This window comes from Bufo bufo, chromosome 5 (assembly GCF_905171765.1).
Source record: "Bufo bufo chromosome 5, aBufBuf1.1, whole genome shotgun sequence".
NCBI classification, from domain to species: Eukaryota; Metazoa; Chordata; class Amphibia; order Anura; family Bufonidae; genus Bufo; species Bufo bufo.
In genome coordinates, this window is record NC_053393.1 from 398,565,745 (window position 1) to 398,579,587 (window position 13,843).

Here is a 13,843-nt window from a genome sequence, read left to right on the forward strand (position 1 = left end):
CTGAGAGGGAGCGTGAGAAAGGGATACCACATCCAAGGGAGGTTAATTGTTTGAAATTAAATGTGATCGAGTGGAAAAGTGGGACAAATTATTGAAGCGCAAATGTGGGACAAGTTGTTAAAGTTTAAGCATTGAATTAAAGGAGGGGGCACGCGTCAATTAAAAAAGAATTTTTGAAATGTAATTCCCTATCACATATGCAGAGTAGGGGTTTGTATACGCAAAATTGGTAAAATGTCACCTGACAATGTAACAGACGATTTTTTAAAATTTATGTCCCTGTCACCAGTGGTGTACACACAATCCATGGGGCCCCGGTGCGAAACTGATCCATGGGCCCCCCCCCCCCGGTCTCGGAAGGGGCATTTCCCCGGGCAATAGGAGATTATGGGGCCCCTGTGTCAACCACACACACACACAGCCCCACCCATAAATCGCGCCCGTACCTCTTACATCCAGTGACGTCTCCTTCGATATAGATGTTCTCTGTCCTCGTCTTCTCCTTTCAGACCAGACCACCATTTTTACGCCGTTTTTAATCTCTGCAGTTTGACAAAAAAAAAATCTTAGTTTACTACTTTTCCATCATCCTACCATCTTCTGGACAAAACATCCTACTACCCCAATACTGTGCCCTGTGGCCCCCAATAGTGCCCCCAATATTGTGCCAGTATCAAGCGCCAACCACCCTGTGTGCCAGTATCAAGTGCCAACCCCCCCTCATTTTCCAGTATCAAGTGCCAACCTTCCCCCCCATTTTCCAGTATCAAGTGCCAACCTCCCACCCCATCTTTTTCCAGTATCAAGTACCAACCTCCCCCCCCCCCATTTTCCAGTATCAAGTGCCAACCTTCCTTCCCTCCCCCCTCCCCATTTTCCAGTATCAAGTGCCTACCCCCCCCCCTCATTTTCCAGTATCAAGTGCCAACCTTTCCCCCCCCATTTTCCAGTATCAAGTGCCAACCTTCCTTCCCTCCCCCCTCCCCATTTTCCAGTATCAAGTGCCAACCCCCCCCCCTTTATTTTCCAGTATCAAGTGCCAACCTTTCCCCCCCCATTTTCCAGTATCAAGTGCCAACCTTCCCCCCCATTTTCCAGTATCAAGTGACAACCTTCCCCCCCATCTTTTTCCAGTATCAAGTGCCAACCTTCCCCCCATCTTTTTCCAGCATCAAGTGCCAACCTTCCTTCCCCCCCCCCATTTTCCAGTATCAAGTGCCAACCTTCCTTCCCCCCATTTTCCAGTAGTGCCAACCTTCCTTCCCCCCCCCATTTTCCAGTATCAACTTCCAACCTTCCTTCCCCCCCCCCCCCCCATTTTCCAGTATCAAGTGTCTCCTCATGTCCCAAGTAAAGTCCGGTATTAAAAAAATAATAATAAACCCTTATACTTACCTCCTTAGCAGCGATGCGATGCAGGCCTCTTCTGGCCTGTGTCCCGCTCTGTACTGCTCAAGCGGCGCGATGACATCATCGCGCCGCCTGCACCGCTCTGAAAGGCTGCGGCAGCCTATCAGAGGAACAGGGAAGGGAGACGCCTCCCTCCACTGCCCGGCCGCAGCACAGCAATCTGTATCGCTGTCCTGAGGACGGCGATACAGATCACTATGGAGATGAACGCTTCCACAATGGAAGCGTTCATCTCCCTGTCACCTGCGGCTGCCGCCGGCCCACCTGAGTCGTACACGCATTACTGCAGGGGCCAGGGGTCAACAGGCGGCCGGGCCCCCTGGAGTGCCGGGCCCGGTCGCAACTGCGACCCCTGCGACCCCTGTATGTACGCCACTGCCTGTCACCTATGCAGAGCAGGGGTTTAATCACGGCAAAATTGGTCAAATGTCACCCAAGAATGTAACAGACAAATTAGTGAAATGTTTTTACCTGGCTACTAGGTATAGCAGGGGTATATCACAGCCAAAAATTGGTGAATTTCACCCGAGAATGTAACAGACAAATTAGTGAAATTTGTTTACATGTCTACTAGGTAGAGCAGGGGTATATCACAGCGAAAATTGGTGAATTTCACCCGAGAATGTAACAGACAAATTAGTGAAATTTGTTTACCTGTCTACTAGGTAGAGCAGGGGTATATCACACCCAAAAATTGGTGAATTTCACCCGAATATGTAAAAGACAAATTAGTGAAATGACATAAAATAAAATACGTACAAATTAAAAAAAAATATCTTGATTTATGATGTGGAGGTCCTTATGGAGTAGGAGTTTAAGGAGGCGGTGTAGATGGAAGCGGCGCTGGAGTAGGACTAGGTAGCCAACACAGGTTTTTGGTTGAAATTATTATTATTTTTTATTTTTTTATCAGAGTACACTCCAAAAGAGTGGGAAATATCCCAAATTCAACAATGAGCAATTGCGCTGTAGTGTAACAATGGCTGGGTAAGGCCGGTATACATGCTTTGCACTTAGATGCCTGGTCATGCAGGTTATGCTCAGGTTAAGAACTTTTATGCCTCGCTTCAGGCTCTGATTGCACAGCGTGCAAACCACTCGTGTCTTGTCGTCAGCACATTGTCTGAAGAACTGCCACGCCAGGGAACTCCTTGGAGCTGGCTTTGGTGTGCTCGGTCCCTTGCTGCGGTGGGCAGTAGCAGGCGTACTGTCTAGTGGACGGCCGCTTACTTTTTGCACCCTGCTCCCTCTTCTGCTGTGCTGGTGGCTCTGTGTGACCACCGCCTCTTCCTCCGAACCACACAGGTCACTCGCATGACGTTGATTCCATGTGGGGTCGAGGACCTCATCGTCCTTTACATCATCTTCCACCGAGTCTTCACCCCTGCCCTCCTTGTCAGTCTGCACACTTTTGAAAGCCACAGCAGTTGGCACCTGTGTTTCGTCATCATCCGAGACGTGCTGCGGTGGTCCTCCCATGTACTCATCTTGAAACATAAGTGGTTGGGCATCAGTGCACTCAATCTCTTCCACTTCTGGGGTAGGGCTAGGTGGATGGCCCTGGAAAACCCTGCTAGCAGAGTCATCAAAAAGCAGAAGAGACTGCTGCATGACTTGGGGCTCAGACTGCTTGGCTGATTTACAAGGGGGTGAGGTGAAAGACTGATGGACATTTGCTGCAGGTGCCAACTCTGATCTTTCAGCAGGAGACTGGATGGGAGACAATGTAAAGGAACTGGAGGCACTGTCAGCAACCCAATCTACTATCGCCTGTACTTGTTCTGGCCTCACCATTCGTAGAGCCGCATTAGGCGCGACCAAATACCGCTGAAGGTTCTGTCGCCTACTCGGAAGGTGTTTCACTTGTGCGTGTAGCTGGTACAGATCGATCACATCCTCTCCCTGCAACAGGAGCTCCACCAGCAGCACCACAACTGGGGCCACATCCCTTATTTGATGCTGTCCTCATATTTAGGATCTTGCACAAAATGGGTGTTTTTTAATAACAGAATAGAAAACCAGTATCTAACGCGTGTATCTCACACTGACAGATGCACCAAAGGCCGCAAATTTTGTTTTTTGCAGAAAATGATTTTTATTTTTTTATTATAACAGAATAGAACACCAGTATCTAATGCATGTGTGGCGAAACCAACCTCGCAATGGGTTTTGGAGGGGCCTGGTTGCCAGCCTCTTGTGCCAGGATTATGGGCCCTCTCATCAGCCCATGCAAAGCTTAAACCCCATGGCGATTTGACTGTGTTTGTGGCATCTGAGTGCTCAGATCCAAGCCATATGGGGATATGTGGGGTTTTGAGGTGTGTGACAGAACCATCTGTCTGTGTAATTGTATTGTATGTTATGTGATGGTACCCAGATAGCTAATTTTATTGTATTTGTGTATTTTGAGTGCTATTCACCTAATGATATGCACTCAGACTGGAGCTATCTGGGAATATGTTAAATGTCTGTGTTTGCTGTGAGGGTGTGACATTGTGTGTTTGGGTGGTGATTCCTGTCCTGTTGTTCCCACATATGTATTGGTGATTTCCCTTTGTCCTGAGAGATAATTGAATTGCTCCTCGGGTGTCTCCAGGGCAGAGAGGAGGAAACCATGATGCATTGTGGGGATGTGTTGTGTCTGTGTATCCTGAGTGCTACGTATCTGTCCTGTGTCACAGTCTTCCTTCTGGTCCCCTAGGGGCGTGTACACCAGATGGGGACCTGCATAAATACGGGCGGGTAGCCCTCAATAAAGTGTTCCTGTTTTTACACTCAACATAGAGCCTCGTCTCATGTGTGTGGGAATTGCTATACTTGTATACTCCCCTGGCTATTATTCCTAGCTCTTGTAAGAGCTGTTCCTTTTCCTGGTTCCTGTGGTGGTATCGGTGTCGAGCGGAGTGCTTGGAGTCCTCGGGAGACACTGGAGGTACCCGGTCGGGGTGCCAGGAGATCCGTTACAGCGTGTATCTCACACTGACAGAATACAACACCAGTATCTAACGTGTGTATCTCACACTGACAGATGCAGCAAAGGCCGCAAATTTAGTATTTGGCCAAAAATTGGTGTTTTTTTAATAACAGAATAGAACACCAGTATCTAACGCTGTATCTCACACTGACAGATGCAGCAAAAGCCGCAAATTTGTTTTTTTGCCCAAAATGGGTGTTTTTTTTTTAATTATTGAAGTTTTTCAAGCTTGCCTTACAGACTGACAAATGCTGCAAAGGCACCAGATGTTGGATTTTGCTGAAAATGGGTGTTATTTTAAACCCTGCAGTATTTCAAGCTTGGATTTGAATGTCACAAAAGCACATATGCTGTGCTGGTGCACTGAGCTTGCATAAAATGACTGCCGCCGCCCACCTAACTAACAGATGGAAAAAAGTTATTTTTCTGTGTAACTGGGCTCAGGGCAGGGTAAAAAGATTATGCAGTGCACCCACAAAACTAAATATATGTAGATCGCTGAGTTAACAAGCACTTCTGATTAAAGATTATTTCCTATTCTCTCCCTCACAACAGCAGCATCCTCTCCTTACACAAGTAACAGCAGAGTGACGTGCAGCACTACGTGACTCCAACTTATATAGGCTGGCTCACATGCAGAACTGGCCAATCACAGCCATGCCATTGGTAGGCATGGCTGTGAAGGCTTCTAAGGGCACAGAGTTAAACGCTTGTTGATTGGCTGCTCTGCAGCCTTTCAAAAAGTGCCATAAAATAGCCAAACACTGAACCCGAACTTTTACTGAAAAGTTCGGGTTCAGGTCCAGGGTCAAAAATTCTTAAAGTTCTGTACGAACCCGAACTTTACAGTTCGGGTTCGCTCAACCCTAGTGTTAAAGTGAAATAAATTAAAAAATATATATATATTATTTATCGCCGCATTCGTAGCAACCAGCTGTATAAAAATATCACATGACATAACCCCTCACATAAACACCTTAATAAAAATAAAATAAAAACAGTGGCAAAAAAGTCATTTTTTGTCACCTAACATCACATAAAGTGCAACACCAAGAGATCAAAATGGTATATGCCCCCCAAAATAGTACTAATAAAACCGTCACCTCATCCCACAAAAAATGAGACAATCATCCCAGTCAAAAAATAAAAAAGCTATAGCTACCAGACTATGGAGACACTAAAACATCATTTTTTTGGTTTTAAAAATTCTATTATTGTGTAACATATTAACATAGTATATAAGGCCTGTTATCCTGCAAGTTGATCCAGAGGAAGGCAAAAAAAAAATAATAACTGAGGTAGAAGCCAATTTTCCCCACTCAAGGGTGAAAAAATTCCTTCCCAACTCCAATCAGGCAATCAGAATTACTTCCTGGATCCACAACCTCTCTCTAGTAGCTATAGCCTGTAATATTATTACACTCCAGAAATTCATCCAAGCCCCTCTTGAATTATTTTATTGTACTTACCATCACTACCTCCTCAGGCAGAGAGTTCCATAGTCTCTCTGCTCTTACCGTAAATAATTCTTTCTATGTTTGTGTGCAAACCTTCTTTCCTCCAGAAGCAGAGGGTGTCCCGTCGTCACAGTTACTGTCCTGGAGATAAATAGATGATGGGAGAGATCTCTGTACTGTCCCCTGATATATTTATACATAATTAGATCTTCCCTCAGTCGTCTTTCTTCTACTTAAATAAATAATATAAAGTATACATATTAGGTATTGCCGCATCCATAACAACCTTCTCTATAAAAATATCACATGACTTAACCCTTCAGGTGAACGCTGTAAAAATAAATAAATAAAAGCTGTACAAAAACAACAAATTTTTAGGTCACCTTGCCTTATAAAATGTAATAATGAATAATAAAAAGAATATATGTACCAAAAAATTATACCAATAAAAACAACATCTTTTCCTGCAAAAAACAAACCTTTGCACAAGACGATTGGCAGAAAAAAAATCTATGGCATTCAGAAAATAGAGAAACAAAAATATATATATTTTTTAAAAATGCTTTATTATGTAAAACTGAAACAGACAAAGAAAGTAGACATATTTTATATCATTTCATCCGTAACAACCTGCTCTATAAAAAATAGTGCATGAGCTACCATGTTAGATGAATGTTGTAAAAAATAAAAACAGTGCCAAAACATCAATTTTTTTGCTAACTTGCCTCACAAAAAACGTAATATAGAGTAATTAAAAATCATATGTACCCCAAAATAGTACCAAAAAAAATGGCACCTTATCCCCAAGTTTCAAAAATAGGGTCAATTTTTGGGAGTTTCTACTGTAAGGGTGCATCAGGTGGGCTTCAAATGGGACATGGCATCTAAAAACCAGTTAAGTAAAATCTGCCTTCCAAAAACCATATGGCGCTTCTTTTCTTGCGCACCATGCCATCAGGGTAATAAATATTAAGTTTTGTTTGGCTGTTAACCCTCGATGTGTTAAAGAAAAAAATGGATTAAAATGGAAAATCTGCCAAGAAAGTGAAATTTAGAAATGTCATCTCCATTTTTCTTTAATTCTTGTGGAACACCTTAAGGGTAAACAAAGTTTATAAAATCAGTTTCGAGTAACTTGAGGGGTGTAGTTTCTGCAACTGGGTCATTTATGGGGGTTTTCCACTGTGTAAGCCCCACAAAGTGACTTCAGACCTGAACTGGTCCTTAAAAAGTGGGTAAAATTTGCTTCTAAAATTCTAAGCCTTCTAATGTCTTAAAAAAATAAAATAACATTTACAAACTGATGCCAACATAAAGTAGACAAATGGGGAATGTTAATTAATGAATATTTTATGAGGTATCACTTTCTGTTTTAAAAGCCGAGAAGTTGAAATTTAAAAAAATTCTGAATTTTTCTATATTTTTTGTAAATTTGAAATTTTTTCATAAATAAAGGTGAAATATATTGACTCAAATTTATGACTATCATGAAGTACAATGTGTCACAAGAAAACAATCTCACAATGGATTGGATAAATAAGTGTTCCAAAGCTATTACCACATAAAGTGACACATGTTAGATTTGCAAAATTAGGCCTGGTCAGGAAGGCAGCAAATGGCCCGGTCTGGAAGTGGTTAAGGGGTTTGATATACCTGCTTCCACAAAATACAGATTGAGGGGTGCGATATACCTGCATCCACAAAATACTAGTTAAGGGGTTTGATATACCCTCTTCCACAAAATACAGATTGATTCAGATGTTCTATATAACTGTTTCCACAAAATACTGATTGAGGGATATACCTGCTTCTACAAAATACTGATTAAGGGGTTCTATATACCTGCTTCCACAATATACTGATTGAGGGGTGCGATATACCTGCTTTCACCAAATATTGATTGAGGCCTGCGATACACTGGCTTCCACAAAATACTGAATGAGGGGTGTGATATACCTGCTTCTACAAAATACTGATTAAGGGGTTCTATATACCTGCTTTCACAAAATACTGATTGAGGGGTGCGATATACCTGCTTCCACAAAATACTGATTATGGGGTTTGATATACCTGTTTCCACAAAATACAGATTGAGGGGTGGGATATACAGTACAGACCAAAAGTTTGGACACACCTTCTCATTCAAAGAGTTTTCTTTATTTTCATGACTATGAAGGCATCAAAACTATGAATTAACACATGTTGAATTATATACATAACAAACAAGTGTGAAACAACTGAAAATATGTCATATTCTAGGTTCTTCAAAGTAGCCACCTTTTGCTTTGATTACTGCTTTGTACACTCTTGGCATTCTCTTGATGAGCTTCAAGAGGTAGTTCCCTGAAATGGTCTTCCAACAGTCTTGAGGAGTTCCCAGAGATGCTTAGCACTTGTTGGCTATTTTGCCTTCACTCTGCGGTCCAGTTCACCCCAAACCATTTCGATTGGGTTCAGGTCCGGTGACTGTGGAGGCCAGGTCATCTGGCGCAGCACCCCATCACTCTCCTTCATGGTTAATAGCCCTTACTTTCAAAGTTTTCCAAATTTTTCGGCTGACTGACTGACCTTTATTTCTTAAAGTAATGATGGCCACTCGTTTCTCTTTACTTACAGTAGCTGCTTTTTTCTTGCCATAATACAAATTCTAACAGTCTATTCAATAAGACTATCAGCTGTGTATCCACCTGACTTCTCCTCAATGCAACTAATGGTCCCAACCCTATTTATAGGGCAAGAAATCCCACTTATTAAACCTGACAGGGCACACCTGTGAAGTGAAAACCATTTCAGGGAACTACCTCTTGAAGCTCATCAAGAGAATGCCAAGAGTGTGCAAAGCAGTAATCAAAGCAAAAGGTGGCTACTTGAAGAACATAGAATATGACATATTTTCAGTTGTTTCACACTTGTTTGTTATGTATATAATTCCACATGTGTTAATTCATAGATTTTGATGCCTTCAGTGTGAATCTACAATGTTCATAGTCATGAAAATAAAGAAAACTCTTTGAATGAGAAGGTGTGTCCAAACTTTTGGTCTGTACTGTACCTGCTTCCACCAAATATTGATTCAGGTTTTCTATATACCTGTTTCCACAAAATACTGATTGAGGGGTGAGAAATACCTGCTTCCACAAAATACTGATTGAGGGGTTTGATATACCTGCTTCCACCAAATACTGATTGAGTCCTGCGAAATACCTGCTTCCACAAATACTGCTCTTCTCTAGGGACTTTGGCACAGGGTTATTTTGAAAATGACAGGAAGAGGAAGAGGCAGGCCGTTCCGCAGGGGTAGTAGGGGTGGGGTAGGTGCACCAGGCCAGAGTCTAAGTGGAACATTGGAGAAGGTGTGTGCGATTACGTCAAAGGACGCACCAGAGTTGGTTGACTGGCTCACTCAGGCTTCCACTTCTGCACCCAACTTATCCTCTGTATCTGCACCCTCCTCACTCTCTCCGGAGTTTTGGCATCAGGGCACAATATCTCCTTATGTACCTCTTCAAGTGCGCTTGGCGAGAGACCCAAATTAAGGAATGTTGATGAAAACAGCTCCTTGGAATATCCGAGTGTGGGATCACTTGTTTGCCAAGACTCTCCATGGTGGGTGGAAGGAGTATCAGGGTGAGGATTCTGTTGACCAGACTCTTGGCTACTGAGACTGGACTTTGTAAAAGACAGGGTGGTGCTTAACTGACTGGAAGCATTATCTGCTGCAATCCAACCGACCACCTGGTTGCACTGGTCTGACTACGAGAGTGGTGTCCTGCACAGCCCTGCAAACAGAGCCATGAGGCTAGGTATCATGGATGAGTGTGTTTCTTGTGCTCTGGCAGCAGGCACAGTTTCACACGTACAGTAGCGCAGGTTTTGTTAGTGTATGCGCAAATAAAGTACACAGAATGTCACAGATAATTTTAGGATGTGCACACGTTAAACAGGAGGTATAGCGCAAGTAATGTCACTGTCACCACCGCCTAATAAAAAATTGCACTGAATAAATTTCACTGATATTTAGGATGCGCACACGTTAAACAGGAGGTATAGCGCAAGTAATGTTGCTGTCACCACCACCTAATAAAAAATTACACTGAATTAATGTCACTGATATTTAGGATGGGCAAATGTTATACAGGAGATGTAGCGCAGGTAATGTAACTGTCCGCAGCGGACACCGTCTACAGAAAAAGTACACTGGATGTCACAGATATTTTTAGGCTGCGCACACGTTACACAGGAGATGTAGTGCAGATAATGTTGCTGTCACCAGCGGCAAAACAAATTACACTGAATGTCACTGATATTTCAGATACGCAAACGTTATACAGGAGATGTAGCGCAAGTAATGTAACTGTCTGCAGTGGACACCATCTACGGCAAAAGTACACAGGATGTCACAGATATTTTTTGGCTGCGCACACGTTAGACAGGAGATATAGCGCAGATAATGTCGCTGTCTGCAGCGGACAAACAATTGCAAGCTATTTAGCGCAGGTTGCGCTAAAAATATATATTGCTGCCAGATACAACTATAGTCCTTAAAAGGACTTTTGAGTCTTTAACAAGTTTTAGCAATTTAGCTCAGGTTGCGCTAAAAATATATATTGCTGCCACACTCTATAGTCCTTCAACAGGTCTGTTGGGTCTATTACCAGTATAAAAACTAAAATATTGCTATTTCAATCCCTACACTATCTCTCCCTTCTGCTCTCCAGCTCTCCCTGGCTAATACTGAGCTGTACACGTGTCATCGGGTGCTATATAGCACCCGATGAAGCATTCCAGCCAGCCAATTACTGTAATGCCAGCAGCCAACATGGCCTACAGCATCAGGGTGAGCGGCAGTACTTACCTGCACGTGTATTGTCTGCATAGCAACTGACAAACGTGCGGGGAGGAGACTCGAGCATTGCGCTCGAGCACACACGGTATTCGGCCGAACACCGCAATGTGCCGAGCATCGCGATGCTCGAGCCGAACTAGTGTTCGGCCGAGCATGCTCGCCCAACACTAGATGATATCATGAGCTAGAGTATACAATACTTATCAGTTGTTGTACTGACCAGCAGGGTTAGAGAATCATTTCAGATCATGTCGGCCTCAGTCTTGATATTTCTGAAGTGTTTAGTGTGGTTATACCACCATCTAGCGGTGTTAAGTTATATTACACTTTGTTTTTCCTGTTAAAATACTACTACATTATAGTAGCATCCTGGGAAAGAAAAGTCTTCAGTCTCCAGGACACATCAGCAGAGCTGTCCTATGCATGTCTCCTTCTCAAACTTCACCATCCGTGTAAAATCATATCTGGTGAGAGATCTACCTTTGTTTCAGGGATATTGTGTGTTGCAGAGCTGTTCAGCTAGTCATAATTGTTACTCAGGGAATTGTTATTACTGTTAGCTAGCCATGCAATCTTATGTACAGGCAGCCATTTTACCATGTGCTTCAGTGTTAATGTTATGTTATAGTTCATGCTACGCTATGCTTAATACTTATACATGTTATTTGTATTCTTGTAGTTTTACCAAACAATCCTGTTTTACCAATCAATCGTATATAATCAATTAATCACATATGTACGACCTGTTGACTAATAAAAAAGTTAGACTACAAAGAACAGTCCTCTTATCTGGAAGACAGGAATGGTTTATGCTGAATGTCAGACTGTACAGTACACTGTGTGAACGTGTATCAAGACAGAATAGTTGTCTTAAAGCTTTTAAGTGAATCTCCAATTTAAGAGCCTGTTTGTTCTGTTACTCTAAATAAATGAAACTTATGAGCTAATTAATAATCTATAGTGGTCAGATTTCTGTTTTCTGATTCCATGCTCCAAATCTCCTTCATAGACATAGATTTAAAAGGTAGCATACAGTCTACATAAAACTACAACTAGAGGAAGAGTTAGAGCTTACCGTCTACTATTCTTACATTGAACTTAATAAAACAGTATTTTTTTATGCTTCCTCTAGTGGCGACAGCAGGTACCTCAAATCTGTCTCTATGCTGGGGATTTGAAGCTCTGACAAGTATAAAGGCAGATTATGAAATTAATGAGCACAGATTGTTGGACCTTGAATAAACATGACTTTAAAAGGTGATATATCCCCAAAGGATCAGCACAGCCAATGTAGCAAGCAAAGTAGGGTGAAAGCCCCTGAAAATGGTCCCATAGAGGAACAGAAATGCCGCTTTTTGGGTGAATTAATCAATTTGTATGATATTGCTGCTTCTTAATTGTGGATATGAGAAAAGGTGAACACTCCCTTTAATTAAATTTAGAATTTTAAAAGTACATTCAAATTTTAAACAGCACCTGTCTTGTCAGCAGGATCAAACTTTTTAAAGGTTCTTGGCAGGGTTGCTCCTGCTGATTAAAATGATACTTGTCTTATAAAAATCGGTTGCAGTATTCCTGAGGGGATTATTTTTTTTTGTTCTTTATGCAAATGAGGGCTTAAGCGCACTAACAGGCATAGCTTAACCCCTCGTTGCACCTCAGCCTCTCAGCTTTCCAGTGCTGGCCATGCCTCTCAGTGCATTGAAGCCTATATTTGTATGAAGAATAAAAGTTGTTTTTCTTAAGACGCTAGAACAGTTTTTTTACAAGACAGGTGTAGTTTTAATCAGCAGAGCCAACCCTACCAGGCAGTATGGCTGGTGTAATAAAGTTGATCCTGCTGGCAAGCGGCTCTTTAAAACCATTCAGATTTTTTTAATCTTTACCAAATGTTGCAACGGGGGAAATCATTTTTCATACTTTAGAAACTATCCATGCAGTTTTTAGCTAAAACGAAGACATCAGTAAATAAACAGTGATTTTTTTGGTATGTAATAAACGCTTTTATGGTGATGCAACTCCATCAAGGCATATGCTGAAGACACTTTTTTGCAATTAACATTTCATTTTTGTTGGAATGAGATCAAATATGATTAAAAAGATCAGTTGAAATATGCCGTTAGTTACTGGCAAGGAATCAGAGGAAACACACAACTTGAATCTCTGCTTTTTCACCTCGAATCTTCTTGTTTACATTGCTCCCTGGTGGAAAGTGCTTGCCATAGGCTTATAACAGAAAGCCTGAAAATCTTACCCCTGTGCAGCCCACACTGTCTTACATATGGCACCCCAGGTGGTCTTAATAGATTTCCCAACTGTTGCAAAATGTATGTAATCCTTCGTCCATGCTTTTGATATACTTTACAGAAATTAAAGACCAGAAACGAATGCTTTTCTAGACTTAACATTAAGAATTTCTGAGATACGCTTGTGTACATTAGACAACTCTACCGGCCGTGCAGCTTCATTATGCTTTTTCATCTAAAGTGAAAAACAAAGTTGAATGACAGTCAAAGTTACCCCCATAACGCACATCTAGGTCTTTAGATAATTACTTAAAATGTCGCAGTTTTACAATCGGCACTGTTCTTTTTCAGCCTAAATGTTTGTAATAATGGATTTCATATAAAAAAAATGTCACCTAATGTTGTTGGGAAAATTGCAGTTCACTCTTCAACACTGAGGGGTCAAACTCAATTGCTGCTATTTCAAGAAAGTGAAGTTACTCCCGAAGCAGTACATTGTTCATTATAATTACTTGGGGAAAGGGTAAGCAATGCAATTAATCTAAACTATAAAAAGGTATTTCGTATAATAAACAGGCAATGCTAAGTAATTTTTTATTTTATTTCACATCATACATTTTTAAAATCTGAATGGGGTCTTTGCATCTATCAAGGATACATAAAATTCAATAGCAAATTCAAAATTTCCTGTCTTCTAGTTCTACTTCTAACATTTATCAGAACAGCGAAGGAAACTTATACAGAGCTTTGATCTTAAAATTAATTGAGTAGAAGGTTTTTGCAAGGAGCCTTTACATTTCCCTTTATGACTCTGCAACGTTCTATCATAAACTAAGGCAACCTGATCTTTTTGGGGTCTCATTTTCTTTCTGATCCATAGTTAGAACCATCATATACTTAATCTGTTCTT